Source organism: Triturus cristatus, chromosome 4_2 (genome assembly GCF_964204655.1).
Source record: "Triturus cristatus chromosome 4_2, aTriCri1.1, whole genome shotgun sequence".
Lineage (NCBI taxonomy): Eukaryota > Metazoa > Chordata > Amphibia > Caudata > Salamandridae > Triturus > Triturus cristatus.
Genome location: NC_140586.1, coordinates 358,576,932 through 358,595,944, shown reverse-complemented (window position 1 = coordinate 358,595,944; position 19,013 = coordinate 358,576,932). Strand labels below are relative to the sequence as shown.

At 47.4% G+C, this 19,013-nt stretch overlaps 1 protein-coding gene across 1 annotated transcript in view; it reads left to right on the top strand.

Annotated features, from left to right (window-relative positions):
- The window catches only part of CEP350 (centrosomal protein 350), a 1,602,561-nt gene that overhangs the window by 1,446,746 nt on the left and 136,802 nt on the right, over positions 1-19,013 (top strand). The window lies entirely within an intron of this gene.

Below are 19,013 nucleotides of genomic sequence, written 5' to 3'. Positions count from 1 at the left end.
TTTGCGAAAATCCTTGAAAAACACGTCAATAATCAGTTAACGCGCTTCATCGAAGCCAGTGATTTGCTCCATCCTTCCCAATTGGGATTTAGGGCAGACCATTCCGCTGAGTCAGCTTTACTACTAGCAATGGAAACACTAAGACAGAGTGTTGATGAAGTTCAGATCTCAGCCCTGATATTGCTTGATCTGAGTGCGACTTTCGACACCGTCTCCCACGGTCTCTTGATTCAGAGGCTAGGGGGAGTGCGGTGTCGGTGGCACTTCGCTACAATGGCTTGCCTCTTTCCTGCTTGATCATACTTTTCAAGTAGCCCAGAGGTCTTTTGTGTCTGAAACTCTTACCTTACCTTAAAGAGTCCTGCAGGGTTTATTTCTGAGCCCCACCTTGTTTAACATTTACATCCGCCCCTTAGCAGAGGTCATTAATATGTACAAGGTAAATTAGTGTCATTTACCGATGGCACTCAGTTAATCGAAACTCTCTCCCAGTCTGAGGTTGAGCTAGTGAAACAATTTAAATCCTGCCTGGCGGAGCTGGCCATGTGGATGGCTAACAGCTGTATGAAGCCAAACGACAAAAAAAAAGATTCTGATTGTGGGCAAGGCCCCATCTATCTGGACACTGGCCTGGTGGCCGGATGCCCTTGGCAAGACCTCGGAACCCAAAGTCAAGAACCTAGGGGTGTGGTTTGATTCCAAATTTACCTTTGAAAATCAGATCGCCAGTGTTGCAAGGAAATGCTCTGGCACCCTCAAGACTCTAAGGAAAACCCAGGACTTACTCCCAATGGAGTCATGTAAGGCAATTGTTCACTCTCTTGTAACGTCACAGCTTGACTGCTGTAACGTTTACTATTGGGAGCTACCAATAGTAATCTGAAAAAACATGGCAGCCCATCTGGTACTCAACCTCCCTAGAAGATCAATGGCATCGGCGGCCCCCGCCTCTCTCCACTGTCTCCCCCTAGAAAAAAGAATCAGTTTTCAAGCCATGTGCTTCTGTCAAAGAATCCCCTCACAGAGAGGTCCCAAATATCTTCGCACTATGATACAACCGTACTTTCCATCACGAAACCTAAATCTTCTAAAGTCAAATGAGTGCAGGTTCCCCGAGTCTCTAGGGCCAGACTAAAGTTGCGCTCTTTTTCCTTCTTGGTCTCCAATGCCTGAAATTCTTTCCCGTCATACTTGAAAGCGGAACCCTTTGAAAAAACTTTTAGAAACAAACTTAAAACCTGGCTGTTTAGCTCCCCTTAGTATTTGATGAGGATAATCCTAATCTATCTTTGTCTCTGTTTCTCTTATAGTTGAAGTAAGTCATGGTCTCAGCAGTGAGGTCACACCGGCAGGTGTAACCAAGCGCGCTACAAATCACTTATTATTATTACGTGGTCCAGATCTAGGAGGGAACTGTAAAAGATCTGCAGTGGTGGCTGACTAACCGCGAATAGGTCAGCAGCAGACCCCTCTCCCTTCTCAAGTCAATGCTGACTGTAGTGCCAGATAGGTCACTCCTAGGATGGGGTGGCCACCTAGGAAAGGTCTGGTCTCCAGTGGAATCCGGACTCCACATCAACCTGTTGGAGCTCCAAGCAAGCCGATTGGCATTAAAAACATTTCTACCTTCCATCAAGGGAAGATTAGTAAACGTGTTCAGGGACAACACCACCGCCATGTGGTATTGAAATAAATAGGGTCGGGTCGTGGACCCTTTGTCAAGAGGGCCTGCAGGGCATTTCCCTGGTGGTTCAACACATGGCAGGTTCCCTGAATTCCAGGGCGGACAAACTTCCGTTGATATCTGTAGATCACAAATGGCATCTTCACCTGGAGGTGGCGGAAGGTCTCTTTCAACAATGGGGAGAGCATTGGTTAGATCTGTTCGCCTCTGCTGAGAACGCGCTATGTCAGCAGTTTTGTGCACTGCAGTTTCCAAAGCAGCTCTTGCTCAGAGACGCTTCTCATCTCGAGTGCAGCACAGGCCTCCTGTATGCCTTTCCGCCCATACCACTCCTGCCCAGTGTTCTCAAAAAGATCAGGAACAACCGGGTGCAAGTCATCCGTGTGGCTCTGGACTTTGCATGGGGAGAATCTGGTATCCTGAGCTTCTGAACATGAGCATCGATCCTCCAATTAGGCTGCCCCTTCGCGAGGATCTTCTGTCACAGCAGCTGGGGAGGTTCCTCCACTCGAACCTGTCAACTCTTCACCGTCTTGCATGTAGATTGAGCGGCGGCAGTTGATAGGTTTTGAACCTCCTCCGGAAGTCTGTGATGTTATTCTGGCAGCCAGAAATCCCTCCACCAAGACTGTATACGCCTGCAGATGGAAAAAGTTTGTATGATATTGTACAGAAAAGTTTATTGACCCTCTTTTGGCCTCCCTTTCTGATATTTTACTTTTTATTTTGACCCATGGCCAGCTGGACTCTGCTCTGAGCACTCTGAAAGCGTATCTTTCTTCCTTGTCTACCTTCTTGCTGCTGCCAGACCAACCCTCCTTATTTAAATCTCCCATTGTAAATAGATTTTTCAAAGGTCTTCTACTTATGTTCCCACATGTCCCTTTCATTATTCCTCAGTGGGACCTTAATGTAGTTCTCACATTTCTCAAATGTGCTCCCTTCGAGCCTTTACACAATTGTCCCCTCTGGCTGCTCACCATCAAAACAACCTTTCTGGTGGCCATTATATCAGCCAGGAGGGTGAGTGAGCTGCAGGCTTTGTGACACACCTGCCTTCCTATCAGTTTTTTCTGACAAACTGGAGCTTCTCATAAGGGTATTTCCTGACAAAAGTGGTAACACCATTTCATGTGGGCCAATCTGTCACCTTGCCCACTTTCTATGCTCCTCCACATCCCTCTAAAGAAGAGGAGTGACTCCACCTTCTGATGGATACATCTGCCAGTGGATTCCTCACCATGTGAATATCCCCTGTGCCAGCATTCCACAGAATTTTTTCCCCAGCTCTACGCCGACGTGGACGTCGTAATACTTCAGCTCCGCTCGAGACTCCGTATGACCTCACCGGAGCCATAAGAGAGTCACGTCGGCGTGATGACGTCAGTTCCCTTTTTTCCGCACCATCGACGCGTAACTGTTTTTCAGCACTCTCCTGCTACTTTGTTGTCTTGCAGTGGGTTACTGTTTCTGAATTTACCATGTTTTCGACGAGAAAGTCAGGTTTTAAACCTTGTAGGGAATGTGGGGGCCACATGTCCATTACTGACCCCCACGAAGATTGTTTGTGGTGCCTTTCTTCAGACCATGATGTGGATGACTGCTCCTGCAGCAGAAAGATGAACCCCAAGGCCCTGAACGAGAGGGAAGCGAAACTCTTCATGGCCAAGGTGAAAAAGGAAAGGAGAGGTAGGAAGAAGAAGTCGTGACCGGAGTCGTTGACTTCACACTCTTCGAAGTCGAAGAAACACAGAAAGAAGAGGAAGCATAGCTCTCGTCGCCGATCGTCGAAGAGTAAGGCTTCGATGTCGCCGTCGCCTCTGCGTCGAAGCAAGGAAGTTATTTCTCCTTCTCCTTCTCCTCATGTGTCTCCAGAGAAGACACCTTCGCCAAGGTTGACTCTGGCACAGTCTCCGGCGCAGTCACTGGCGCCAGTGGAGTCTCCAGCTTCCGACTCCGAGCCGGATCAAGTGGAAGATCTTTCTCTAGTGCCTGCTGAACCTGCGACTCCAGTGGAGGATACTTCGGCTCCTGCTACTCCTCGACTGGATCCAGGGTCGAACCCATACCCGCAATTCCCAAGTCCGGGTGCGGATCCAACGCATTTCCTCAATGCTCTGTATGGGGTTTTCCAAAGGGCTGCCTTCCCATCCGGCGCACCTTCTGGTCCCGTGGGTCCAATGGCGTATACTTTGGGAGTGCCGCAGCATTATGCTCAAGCACCTTTTTTGCCCTTCTTGCCGATGGCTCCTTCATGGGAGTTCCCGGCGCCGTCTGGAGATCCATCCTCCCGGCCTCGACTGGATCGTTTGCCTTCTTCGGAGCCTCCCTCGACGCCGATGCTGACTCCATCTGCACCGCGTCCGGCGGATTCGTTCTCGGAGAGAGGCCCAGAGGATTATGGAGGAGGAACGATATAAGGAGGAAGGTGAGGTTGGTGATTCAACTGATGAGTTTGAAGGCATTCAGGATTCTAGTGGACTTGATACTACTCCAGAATGTGAGCATTCTTCTGCTGGATTTTCTCTTCCACAAGAGTTGGCTCCTTATCATTCAGTTATCAGAAAGGCTGCAGAGTTGTTGGACTTACAGTTGCCCTCTGCAGAGTATAAGCCAAACCTTTTAACTGAAGTCCATCATTCACCATCTTCAATTGTTGAGCCCTTGTTTCCTGTTATGGACGTTTGGCGCAAGCCACTTCCTTCGCCTGAAGTCTCCAGACAAGTGGCAGGGAGGTATAGATTGGCTCCGGGGGGCCCTAGCTTCCTTTCTTCTCAACCTTCACCAGAGAGCCTTGTAGTGCAAGCTTCCTGCTGGAAGCAATCTTCAGGGGCCTTCCCTCAAGCACCAGCTGATAGGGATTCTATAAAGATCGAACAATCAGCCAAAAAGGTCTTTTCGTTTGGAAGCGTGGCGCTTAAGTCGACTAATGCCACTTGTTTATTGGGGTGCTACGTTCATGCTCTGATGGACTCGGTGAAGCTGTTAGCCCCTAAACTGCCTGAAGAGGAGAAGGCCTCTTTTATGGAGGTTGTTACGGACACTCAAGCTGCCGCCAGGCAGGTTATTCAGTCGGGCCTAGACACGGCTGATTCTGTGGCTAGGATTATGGGGTCTTCGATAGCCACTAGAAGGCAAGCTTGGCTTCGTTCTTCCGGCTTCTCTGCTGATGTTCAGGCCACGTTACTTGACTTGCCTTTTGATGGGAAAAAGCCGATTCCGCCTTACAGAGATTTAAAGATAGCAGGGTTACTGCAAAGTCTTTGGGTTTGCAGACGCCGGCTATGGGATTTGGCTTCAGAAAGTATAGAGGATTTGGGAGGTCTTCATTTCGTTCCTTCCGTCAGCCTCCACAACAACAGCAACAGCAGCCGCAGAATCCTCTCTATAGGTCATATAGAGGAAGAGAAAGGGGCCGGAGAGGTTCTGGCCGCAATCCATCCTCATCTTCTGCCTCCTCTGCTCCCAAAGAAGCTTCAGGGAAGCAGCCCTAGATCCCCCATACTAGATCATGTGAGACCTGTGGGGGGGTCGGGTGTCCCACTTTCTCCGAGGTTGGAAATCGGTCACGACGGACCTTTGGGTTTTGAACCTCGTAGAGAATGGGTACGCCCTTCCCTTTCGGGAGTTTCCTCCCCCTTACCCTCCTTGCCAAGGTTTTTGCTCAGAGGACCATCTGCTTCTTCTGCAGAAGGAGGTTCTTGCATTGCTTCAAAAAGGTGCGATAGGGGTGGTTCCAGAGCAGGAAAGGGGTCAGGGATGCTACTCCCGGTATTTCCGGATTCCCAAAAAGGACGGCAGATTGCGTCCTATCCTGGACCTCAGAGTCTTGAATTTTTACCTGAAACAGGAGAAATTCAAGATGCTGACCCTTGCACAGGTTCTTCAGGCGTTGCAGCAAGGAGACTGGATGGTGTTGATCGACTTGCAGGATGCGTATTTCCATATCCCAATCCTGAAGTCGCACAGAAAGTATCTCCGTTTTACGGTTGGGTCGCAACACTACCAGTTTGCGGTCCTCCCGTTTGGTCTTACTACTGCACCTCGAGTCTTCACAAGGGTGATGGCAGTGGTGGCTGCTCATCTCAGGAGGTCGGGGATTCCGGTCTTTCCCTACCTGGACGACTGGCTTCTGAAAGCCGAGTCCCCAGAGATGGTGCAACATCATCTGCATGTAACATCTCAACTGTTATTCGACTTGGGTTTTTCGATCAATGTGCTCAAATCTCACCTGGTGCTATCTCAACGCAACCTGTTCATAGGGGCGGTACTGGACACTACTGTTTGTCGAGCATTTCCTCCTCCTCAAAGAATTCTCGACATTCAGGAGATGATTCCTTTATTCCACAATGGAGCGGTCGTTCCAGTTCTGAAGGTCCTTCGCCTTCTCGGTCTGTTCGCCTCCTGCAATCTGTTAGTCAACCATGTATGCTGGCACATGAGGGCACTCCAGTGGTGCCTCCGCAGGCAGTGGTATCGGCACAACGGAGATCTCAGGGAGTCGATCAGGATCTCCAGAGAAGCTGCAGCGGATCTGTCTTGGTGGAGCATGGAGGGCAATCTGTCTCAAGGAAAGCCCTTTCATCTTCCTCCATCGGTGGCCACAGTGATAACGGATGCCTCCACCCTAGGGTGGGGTGCTCATCCGGGTGATCTGGAGATCAAGGGTCTTTGGTCTCCAGAGGAAAGATTGTCTCATATCAATCTTCTGGAATTGTGGGCGATACGTTTGGCGCTCAAGGCCTTTCTCCCTTCCCTTCGCGGTCAGTCAGTTCAAGTCCTCACGGACAACACTACCGCGATGTGGTATATCAACAAGCAGGGAGGAGTAGGGTCGTACCGTCTCTGCAGAGAGGCGTTACGGCTTTGGTCCTGGGCTCAGGATCATCGGATTTGCTTGATTGTGAATCATCTGGCTGGGGTGCTGAACGTATGTGCGGACAGTCTCAGTCGACAGTTCTCCGCCGACCTCGAGTGGAGGCTTCATCCGGAGGTGGTTTGTCGCATCTTCCAGACGTGGGGGACTCCCCGGATAGACCTGTTTGCCACTCGCGAGAACGCGCATTGCCCGTCATTCTGAAGGCTCCAGTTTCCGTTGCAGGGGGCGTTGGGGGACGTGTTTCAGTTGAGTTGGAGCTCACATCTCCTTTACGCGTTTCCTCCCATACCCTTGATTCCTCGGGTTCTGAGGAAGATTCGCCAAGACCGGGCCCAAGTTATATTTGTCGCCCCGGATTGGCCAAGAAGGGTGTGGTACACAGATCTACTTCACCTTTCGTCGCACCCTCCGCTCCGTCTCCCTCTCAGGGCAAACATCCTCTCGCAGTCGGAGGGGCAGGTTCTACACCCCCACTTCCAGAGTCTGCACCTACATGGCTGGAGATTGAACGGGGCAACCTGAGTTCCTTCTCTCTCCCGCCTGATGTGGTGGATGTTATTTTATCGGCCAGGCGACACTCCAAGTCCATATACTCCTACAGGTGGTCTAAGTTTGTAAAATGGTGTGGAGAGAGATCCATTGATCCTTTAAAAGCCCATCTTTCCAATGTGCTTCAGTTTGCTCTTTTCTTGGCTCAGCAGGGCTGTGCTGTGGCCACGGTCAAGGGCTACTTATCAGCCTTATCAGCTTTTCTGTGTCTTCCAGATCAGCCATCTTTATTTAAGTCTCCTATTGTGTTAAGATTTATCAAAGGTCTTACTAACAGGTTTCCACCTACTCCTTTTGTAATGCCGCAGTGGGACCTTAATCTTGTTCTAACTTTTTTGATGTGGTCTCCTTTTGAGCCCCTTCATAGTTGTCCTTTGAGGCTGTTGTCTTTTAAGACGGTCTTTCTTGTAGCCATAACCTCGGCAAGGAGGGTGAGTGAGCTTCAAGCTCTTAGTTGAAAACCCCCGATTTTATCCTTGCATGATGAAAAGATGGTTCTTAGGACCAGGGCTGCTTTCCTACCTAAGGTAGTTACTCCCTTTCATCTGGGGCAGTCCGTTAATCTCCTTGTGTTTTATCCACCTCCTCATCCTTCCAAGGAGGAGGAAAGACTGCACCGATTGGACCCTAAAAGAGCAGTGAACTTTTATTTGGACAGGACGAAGGACTTTTGTTTGGATGATCAGCTCTTTGTGGGCTATATTGGACAATCTAAAGGCAAATCTGTGCACAAGCGCACTCTGTCCAGATGGATCATCCTAGCCATCAAGATCTGCTACGCCCTTGCTGGTAGGGTTCCTCCTGAGGGTATTAGGGCTCATTCAACTAGGGCCAAATCGTCTACCTCTGCTTTAGCCAGGGGTGTTCCGGTGGCAGACATTGGTAAAGCCGCTACTTGGGCCTCCCTCCATTCTTTCGCAAAGCATTATTGCTTAGACTCTTGAGATGAGGAGGGAGGGTCACTTTGCGCGCTCTGTCCTTCAGGACTTTTTGGTATAGGAAGGTGGACACCCTCCTCCGGGAGTGGGGACTGCTGTGGGAATCTATTCACAAGGTGAGGAATCCACTGGCAGATGTATCCATCAGAAGAACAAGTTACTTACCTTCGGTAACGCTTTTTCTGGTGGATACAGTATCTGCCTGTGGATTCCTCACTGGCCCACCCGCCTCCCCGTTGTCCACCTTTGTATACCTTAAAGGATGTCTTGCTTGATATGTTGTTATACATTGTAACTTCTTTCTATCTGGTACACTTATAGGAAATGCTTATGTTCTTTAGCTTACCTTTTGTATATGTACTATGTTGTATACTGTGTATACTTTGAATCTGTTGTCGGTCCACCTGTTCCACTCGGAGGCACGGAAAAAATGGGTGGAACTGACGTCATCACGACGTGGCTCTCTTATGGCTCTGGTGACGTCATACGGAGTCGCGAGCGGAGCAGAAGTATTATGACGTCCACGTCGGCGTAGAGAGCTGGGGAAAAAATTCCGTGGAATGCTGGCGCAGGGGATATTCACAAGGTGAGGAATCCACAGGCAGATACTGTATCCACCAGAAAAAGCGTTACCGAAGGTAAGTAACTTGTTCATCTGGACCCAAAAAGAGCATTGTTGTTCTACCTTGACCGCACAAGCGTTCTGGGTGGACGAGCAACTCCTCGTGGAATATGTTGGTGCGAAGAAAGGTCGGCAGTGCAGAAATGGACCATCTATCGATGGGTTATTCTCTGAATCAAGGTCTGCTACAAACTGGCAAAGGAGCAACCTCCTGAAGGCTTAAGAGCTCATTCCACCAGAGCGAAGGCTGCTGTGACAGAGTTAACCTGTGGAGTGCCATTCCTGGTCAGACAGCAACTTGGGCATCCATGCACACTTTTTTACCAAGCATTACTGCCTAGACAGTCTGGTCCACAGGGACGAGCACTTTGCCCGTTCGGTCATGCAGGACTTCTTAGGCTAAAATTAGTCTGTATTCCCACCTCTGGGGATGGTATTGCTTGGGTATCTATTCAAAGGTAAGGGATCTGCAGCTATATGTCTCTATCAGATGAACAAGCTACTTACCTTCGGTAACGCCTTCTCCAATAGAGACAATATCTAGCTGTAGATTCTTTACAGACCCACCCATCCTCTGCGTTCTGCAAACAGATTTCTAGGGTCAGGGCCTTAGTTTAGACAAATCAGTGTCCGTGCACTTCATGGCTCTGCGCTTCTGGCGTGAAAAGTAACTGACATCAGCATGCCGAGGTGGCACCTATATAAGTGATGCAGGTGTCACTTTCTGCGCGGACGACTCCATTGCTGCCACGCTGAGCCGACCAATGCCACCTGCAGGTGCGCAGGCTTACTGCTCACGAAAAATCTTCGGGATCCAGTCTGACGCCTGGGGAATCTGAGGCTAGATATTGTCTCTACCAGATAAGGCGTACCAAAGGTAAGTAACTTTTTCTTCCGATGAGACAAGTTGCATGCTTGTCAATATGGTCTTTTAATTGATGTAACCTGATGGTCATTCTATCTATTTTAGCATCTGTAGCGGACAGGTTACTCTTCATACCTTTAAGCAAGGCAGTCAGTTTGATGTAAATAAATATCCGATTTTCTTGCAGTTATCAGCTGGTTATGAAGCGCCCTGCTTCCTGTCAAATTGGAGTTCCCCGGTTTAGGTTCCGCCCTGCCCAGCTCAGCGGCTGACGATGTGATCCCTTTCAAAGCAACAATGTGTACCTATATATGTTGCGTGCCTCCCGCGATTTGCCGAGCACTCAGTGGCCCACACTAACTCCCAGTATGTAGATATCTCAGACCCAATTGTTAGCAGGTATTACTGTAAAATTGGGTTAAGGTGCATGCTCCGTAGGGGCAGTATATGAAAATTACCCTAAATAGAGACCACTGGAATTGTAGTATCTGACATAGATCCAAACATGCACAGTTATGATTCAGGTTATCAATGCGGGCTAGCCTCTCACCCCTGCTGCTTAATGATTGAGTGGGGGGGGGGGGGGCGGGGTCGCAGAATAGTGTTCACCCCTATACATTGTGTTACCGCAAACAAATGATGGACGGAATGCTGACAATGCAAACTTTCTCCCCCAGTCAAAAGATCTGGGTTAAATCCATCGTTCTTTTGCCCACTACGCCAACCCAGTTTAAACCCAGCCATATGCAAATCAGTCTTGACCCTGTGCCTCATGGGAACAGTCCAGGCCAAACTGCCAGGCCAGGTCCTCCCTGGACCGGAAACAAGTATCCTGGGACCGGTTTCAGGGTATGTCACCCTTCTTCAGCCAGGCTAGTTTGAATCCAGTGGCACAGTATGTATGTATGTATGTATGTATTTCAGACTTATAAAGCACGCTGTAACCCTACGGGCATCCTGGCGCTGCAGTACAATACTCTACCACCATACTTCCTGACTAGCTGGTTGCTAGGCTAAGCCTGTACTCTAGGGAAAAGCCAAGTTTTAATGTCTCCCCTGAACTTCATCAGATCTTGCATCTGTCTTAGCTCAACTGGCAGACTATTCCAAAGGCGTGCTGTCGCATAGCTAAAGGCTCTTCCACCAGATTTAACTTTCTTAATCTTGGGTATATTCACCATATTAGTCGAGGAGGACCGAAGGCTGCGGGTTGGATTATACCAGTTGAACTTAGATTGCAACGGTGTCGGTCCCATCCCATGCAGAGCCTTAAAGACAATGCACAGTGATTTAAATTGTATCCACTGGAAGCCAGTGCAGCTCCGCCAACGCCAGGGATGTGGATGACCGTCGTGGTCTAGATAGGGCCAGTTTAGCCGCCCCCGTCTGGACTCTCTGGAGTCTCCCAATCGGGTATCTAGGGGTTTCCAGCAGTAGCGCATTACCATAGTCCAGTCGACTCAGAATGACGCTCCTTACTACGTGTGCTCGTACCTGATATGGGAGTAGCGGAAGAATCTTCCGAAGAACCCTAATGAGCGAAAAGCTGCTTCCACGATTTTGTTGACTTGGGTTTCAAGGTTCAGCTTATCATCTGACCCCGAGATTGCATACCGTCGTGACGGGTAGCAAGGGTGTCTCTGTGGGAATGGGCCAGAATCCTGAAGGGAGAGAACAGGGGACTTTACCTGCTGCACAGCAAAGTATCTCAGTTTTTTCGCAATTTAAACTGTAAGGAGTTGTCAGCCAGCGCACCGTTTCTAGCATACAGGCATGAAATTTTTCCATTGAGACCGCTTGGTCTCACTCCAATGATACAATGAGCTGTGTATCGTCAGCATAGTTTACCAAGCTGACCCCATATGATTTAATAATCGCGATCAGGGGGCTCATATAGGTATTGCTGAGCCCTGGGGAACCCCATGCCTAATCTCAGCAAACTCCGAACGATAAGGGGGGAGGGCCACCGCCTGGCGCCTAGATGTCAGATACGATCGAAACCACTCCAGTGCTATACCTCCCACCCCTACTGTTTTCAGCCTGGCCATGAGAACTGTGTGGTTGACCGTATTGAATGCATCAGACAGGTCCAGTAAGATCAATATACCTGATTATCCCCTGTCTGCTCACATTCAAAGTTCTTCCAAAACGGTCACCAGCGCGGTCTCTGTCCCATGACCTGGGCGAAACCCAAACGGCACATCCTCCAGCTTGTTGTTACACTCAAAAAACTGGGAGAGTGCCCTACTAACCACATGTTCTATGATCTTTACTGGGTAGGGAAGGAGGGATATAGGTCTGTAATTCTTAGGGCATGCTGGATCAAGTGTGGGTTTTTTCAGCAGAGGTGTAATTACTGCTTGTTTCCAGCTCGCCGGGACCTGTCCACTGCTCAATGATTGATTACACAGCTGTCGGAGTATTTGAAATAATTCACCTCCCAGCGCCTTCCAAGTTTTGGGAGGGAAGGGATCCAAAGGAGAGCCCGAAGAAACTCCTGAGGCTATCTTATTAAACTCCTCCTCAAAGGGGAGCTCAAAATGATCCAGGTAGACTGCCTGATCCTCCGGCTCAGCCCCCCATTCTCAACTCTTTTGCTTACTTGTTGACGGTTGCCCCTCTATCTTGCCAGATGTGACCGCATCGTCAATTTCCAGCCCTTCTATGATTTTTCTTATTTTGTCATCGAAAAATGTAGCTTGGCTATTACATAGCTCTTGACTAGGTGGGATGCTATTATTAGTGCATTCGGGACTAGCAATGTCCTTCATGATTTTAAAGATACCCCTAGTACTATTGGGCACCTTCAGGATGGTTTCAGCGTAATAGTCTGCCTTTGCATTCCCAGTTTCCTTTTTATAGTTGGCTAATTTCTCCTTCCAGAGGGCTTTGTCTATCTCTGTGTATGCCTTCCTCCATTGTCGCTCTGCCAGTTTACATTCCTTTTTTATAGTCCTCAATGTTTCATTGTACCATGGGGCAGAGGGCTTCCCCAACTTCCTGATTTTTTTAACCGGGGCAATCTGATCAAGAGTTTCGATGATATGTCCGCAGAAGGACGTATTGTTCTGTTCCACCGATTGCAGGGGGTCTAGAGGCCCATTGACCTTAAATATCGGGGATAAGTCAGCCCTCTTCATGAGCCTCTTCCAGTCCCTACCTAGGAAGCGTCTTCCCCTTGCTGCATCAACTCGCCTTGATTTAGGGATCGTCACCCGGATCTGTACCAGATAGTGATCCGACCAGCCCACCGGGACAATGTTTTCCACTTTGACAGATTCTCTTTCTGCAAAGATCAGGTCCAAAACATGGCCCCCCCTTATGAGTAGGTTCTAAAACCAGCTGCGTTAGATTTAAATTCTCGCATGACTGTAGAAGATTATTGTACCCAAGGTCCAGACTCCCATTGGCTGAAATCTCCCAGGGCCATTACTCTGGTGTGGGTAAGTGCCATATTGCTGAGTACATCAACCATGTCCTGTTGAAGTTGAAAACAGAATGGCCCCGGGGGTCTATAACATAATATACCCATCCAACAAAGCCCATTACGGCCTTTTAGGCGGAGACCCAGCCATTCAATGCCTGGAACCTCATCGATGTCCATTGACAAGATATCCCATGTCTCCTTGAATATAATTCCAACTCCCCTTCCTCTGTATTAGCTCTAGGTTTACGTAAAGCCTTATAGCCAGGTGGGCATGTCAGGCCCAGGTCCAGATCAGACCCAGGTTGCATCCATGTCTCTGTCATAAACAGGATATCTAAATGATTAGTTTCTAATAATAGTTGGGCTTCTATGTGGTGTTTTGATAATGACCTCACATTGAGCAGCCCACATCTCAAGTAATCCATGCTAACATAGTCTGACTCTGGACCAGCATTCTCTTCCCACTTAAATTCCCCTTTCCCATCTCCCATGCGCCCTATCTCTCTAAGTTGATTGCCCGTGTAACTATACTTTATCGTCCCATTAACCTCGCTATCCCGATCGGCAGCGTGCCTGGCGCTGAGCGATTCCGGAGCGCGGACGGGCACAGATGGGCTTGCCTTTGGCACGCCTTCGGCGCGCCCGCTGCGTGCTCGTTCTGGGATAAATTTAAGTAGCCTGTAGCGTGGAAAGACTAGACCGCTCAACCAGCCGGAAGCCGCGGGGACAGTGAGCAAGCGACCCACATCTGGACATATTCATCCCACTTAGGGCGTAAAGTGTTACAGCAAACAAATGATGGACGGAATGCTGACAATGCAAACATTCTCCCCCAGTCGAAAGATCTGGGTTAAATCCATAGTTCTTTTGCCCACTACGCCACCCCAGTTTAGACCCAGCCATATGCAAATCAGTCTTGACCCTGTGCCTCATGGGAACAATCCAGACCGAACTGCCAGGCCAGGTCCTCCCTGGACCAGAAACAAGCATCCTGGGACCGGTTTTAGGGTATGTCACCCTTCTTCAGCCAATCTAGCTTGAATCCAGTGGCACAGTGTAGTAGTAGTAGTAGATTAGCTTTATTCGATTTTTGTTACATAAAATCATAAAAGCGGCAATTAATATATATACATATCAATACAAATCATTACAATAAATGACATTTAATTAAGACAGTATTAAATCAATTCAGACGAGTTCGCTAATCTCCAAGTTCCGTTTTCTGAGAACCTCTTTAAAAAACCAGACATAACCATAGTACAGGTAGCATTTCCCAATTTCTGCAGACTAAGGAACGCAGGACGGCATTGACGACAAGCACCTTGCTTCAAGTACTGTTTGATCCACCTATTACGCTCACTCCCATATAATTTACAGAACAGTACTACATGGAATGTGGATTGTGCAGAAATACTATCAGAAGGGCAAGGAGCCAGGGCTCTAGACCAGTCATTTTTGGTTGGATATGTAACTAACCGATGAAATAGGTTAAACCTAAATCTTGTCAAAATGAATCGGTCGAAGCCCAGATTACACATGGTTAGATATGGCTGGATTGTGTAGGTGGTCAGTGACAATTGATGTTCACTCACTGTTTTCTTTGTTATTTCTCCTATACACCTGAGTAGTTCAAAATGGGCCATACATAGCCTCTTTAATTCTGGTTTTGAGATATTCAAAATTGAAGCTGGGATGCTGAAAAACTCCGGCCTTTGGATATCAGTAAATATTTTCCTGATATACTCAAGCCAGGGTATACTCTTGCGTTATCTAGGCCCATGACATCTTTTATTATTTCCTGATTTAAGCCAAGGGCCACTGAGACCCATACTCTGTGCCAGAGTAGGACAGGTTGTAGTTTAATCAGGTCGGATATATAACCCATCCCCACTTCCTGATGGCAATTAAAGACTGAGGTACCTTTCGGTAGAGCTAATAAATATCTGAAAAAGTTATTTTCTTCAACTTGTATCGCCGATGTATCCTGGTACCCCCAGATCCCTGCCCCATATAACGCTACACTTCTGCATTCAGATTTATAAATCTTTAGCATGACCTCAGGGGGTCTTTTGCCAAGCTTAGCAGCGAAGTTCTTTAATGCTCCTATGGTGCGTTTAAAAGATAGGGTCCTATTCTTAACCTCAGGCCCCCAGGAGCCGGAACCCTCAATTATAACCCCGAGGTATGGCAAAGTTTTAGTATGCTAAATTACAAGCCCCGACGCTCTAAAATTTTTGCAGCTTGGACAAGCCTTACCACATTGCATCACATATGATTTTTTAGCATTTATCATAAGGCCCCTTTCTTCCATAAATTCAAGATATTTTGTAAGGGCTTTCTTTGGTCCGACCTTCGTTCTCGCCATTAGTACCGCGTCATCCGCGTACAGAAGCGATACGATTGACTTGTTGCCGTACTTTGGGGAGTCTATTTTACAAGCGCGCAGTTCCTCCTCAAGTTTATTCGTATAAAGGGTAAAAAGAAAGGGAGCCAATACCCCTTTTTCTATCCTGAAGGGCCCAGTGCACTCCCCTCTCAACCCAAATCTAACTTTGGCCGTTGCCCCTGAATAAAGTTGCCTTAGAAAGAGTACAATGGCAGGATCGACTTCCATTTCCTCAAGAATTTGCCACATCTTGGCATGTATCACGCAATCAAAGGCGGCAGAGAGGTCAACAAAAATAGCGTATAATTGTCCTTCCTTAGCCCGAGTGTATTTGGCTTGTAACAAAACAAAATTTAAGACCTGCTCTACCGTGCCCATCCCTTCACGAAAGCCATACTGTACAGGGCTCAAAATATCGTGTTCCTCGGCCCACAGTTGCAATTTATTTAAGACCACCCTCCCCGCCATTTTCATAAGGGAGTCTAATAAAGAAATAGGTCTATAATTAGTTGGGCAGTCCCTGTCCCCCTTTTTGTATATCGGTATTATAACCGATTCCGACCAGGTACCAATAAAACCTATGGCACAACAAGCTTGTAGGACCCGGGTACAAAGTGGGGCCCACAAATCTATGTTTAATTTATAGATATCATTAGGGATCCCATCCGGTCCCGGGGCTTTATTACTTTTACTAGCTTGTAGTGCCAGCTCTACTTCCTGTAGGGTAATCCCCATGGTAATGGGGTGAAAATCACTCCCTCTCAATGAACACCCTATCAATTTGTGCTCTTTCATGGGAGACCCCTCGACATTTTTATATACCTTTGAGAAGAAATCAATCCAAGTTTTTTCATCAATAGCGATGTCCAACCTTTCTGCCTCCTTCTTGGTAAAAAAGGGTGCATTGACTTCCTCCCAGAAGGCCCTGGCGTCTCTGCTCTGTGAGGCAGTCAGCAAGTTCTGCCATGCTAAATCTTTAATTTCCTTTTTCCGCAGGCACCTTGCCTGGGTATACGCCTAATTACCTTGAGGTCCCTTGGTTTAAAGCTCAAGGCAGCCTTAAGGGCAGTATACGCCTTGGTACACCTGGAGTCAAACCAGCCCACCCCTTTGAGTTTGTTCCTCTGTACCCTGGTTAGATTGTCCTGGATCACCCTAGTAATTCTACCAAAGGCCTCCAAGGTTTGTTCTTCTGAGGTACTCTCATCCAAACATGACAATATATCTGTTAGAGCCAGAGTTATTATTTCTTTAAATTTATTGACCGAGTCTACAGCGCACCACTTAAGTGTCATCCCATTATAGCGAGCTATGGCGATATTTTGTGTCCAAGTAAGTGACTCGATAGTAGTAATACTACTTAGCACTCCTGTGGTTATGGTCATGCTAAGAGGGAAGTGGTCACTTAGGCCAATTGCTGAAATAACAAAGTTTCTACGCAATGTGAGAAACTATTTGACACAATGGCAAAATCAATAACGGAGTGACACCCTCTAGCTAGAAATGTGGCACTAAATTCCACCTTAGGTGTACACATTAGGTTTGCAAAGCCAAGGTCCAAACTAGCCATAATATTATTTAGTACCTCTCCTTTTACTGAATGCGTAAAGTGACACCTGCTCACATTTTTCCCCCTGCCATATTCCTGAAATCCACAGCTTTCTTGGTCACAAATATTCAAGTTAAAATCCCCTACCCATACCAACATTTTGTTTTCCCCCCTCAACAAATTCTGAGCATTTAATTCCCCTTGCAGGCTACCTAGAACCTCTGCAAAAACCCCCTTTTTTTTTTTTTTTTTTTAAACCTTTATTTCTTCAAGAGTCTGGACACAGCTATTCAGCCGACAACCCGGAGGTTCGGCAGCTTCGGTAGAGGAGGAGAAAACCCCATTTTTTATGTTGTTATAGAAGTTAACTATTAATAGCTCGACCCGCTGGTTTAAGATAACTGAGACCATCTGGTAGTAATGTGTATTACTTCTTCTTACGATTTTAACAACTTTTAGCAGATTAGAGACATAAATACAAATCCCTCCTTTATGTCTTCCAGACAGGGAACGAACTGCTGGGGTATGAAAAGTTTTAAAACCAGGAAGATGTATCTCATTAACCCCTTCAGTGCCCATGACGAGCTGGACTCGTCATGGGCTGCGGTGGCGCTGTGCCCATGACGAGTCCAGCTCGTCATGAACTCCGCCCGCTAATGAAAGGCGCGGCACTGGGCGGGGAAAGGGGCGGGCATGCAAGGGGTTAATAAGCCAGGTTTCTTGTACACATAGGATGTCAATGTTTTGGACAAAATCTCCCCAGATAGTATCGAGCACTTTGCTCTCTAACCCACATACATTCCAGGAGACAATCCTCGCTAGACTACCCTGCTCCCTGAGTTTATTCTGTTTTGGCAACAATTTCTCCTTGTCGGTGTTTACCCCAAGCAAATCCGGCATGAGGACCAGGCCGACATCTTCTTGCTCATGCTTTGATTCTCTGTTACCAGTCAACATTAGGTCAGTTTCCCTCCAACCCCCAATATTGACTAACAACCCAGAAGGGTTCTCGTGAAGAGATTTTTTAATGAGTTCAAGTTCCTGTACGTTGGGATTTATTTTCTTATGCCTTTTCCCTGTTACACTTTCCCCGTGGATTATATGATCATGAGGGATATGTAGTACAGGAGACTTCCCCCCTTGAGAAGTATCCATGAGTATCAATGTGACTTTATCTTTTCCACCGCCCAGTCAGTCACACTCATTTAAACCGGAAAGGGCTATAAACCGATTTGGTCCTACCAAAGAAGGTGTGTATCCCAGATTTCCTCTTTGTGTTCGGAGTGGGTGGCATAAATGTCTCTTCCTAGGATATTCCCAGGGCTGACTTAAATGTGGGTATGGGAACCTATCATCCTGATTTAGAAATGGGGACCTAAAACGGTCATTTTGTTGTTGAAATTGGGGCCTGATGCAATTATCCTGGCGTTGGAACAAGTGCCTAGAACGATCATCCTGATATTTAAATGGGGGTCTAAAACGATCGTTCTGGTGTTGGAATAAGGGCCAAATGCCGCCATCATGATGTTGGGAAGGTGGCCTAAAGCAATCATCCTGATAATGAGAGGGGGGTCTAAAACAATCATTCTGTTGTTGAAATAGAGGCCTGATGACATCGTCCTGATGTTGAAAGGGGGGCCTAAAGCAATCATCCGGGCGTTGAAATAAGGGCCTGAAATTAGTTACAGGAGCCGATGGGGCTCTAGGGTAAAAATAGGGCAATTCACGTGGAGTGATTACATTACCACCATTTTGGGGAAACCAGTTTAAGATGTATCTAAGTGCTCTAACATCTCTAAAATTAATAATGATGATGTCCCCTGATGTGTCCTTTATTCTATGTCCCAACCAAGGAAGACGCCTAACATGTAATATCTCACCATTAATATTTGGAGGAAGTGGTCTATTTTGCCTAAGCCAAAATATAACTTTATTTTTAAGCTGGTATTGATCTTCTCTCTTATTATCCTCTAAAGCGGGCACTCCAGTGAGAACTACCACAAACGGAACTGCTTCCGGAGGCAGTTCTACATTGTTTCCTTTGGGGACAATAACCCTGTCTGGGTGATCATGGCCACTTAGTTTTTGCGTATTTTCTGGGTTATTAGGTATTA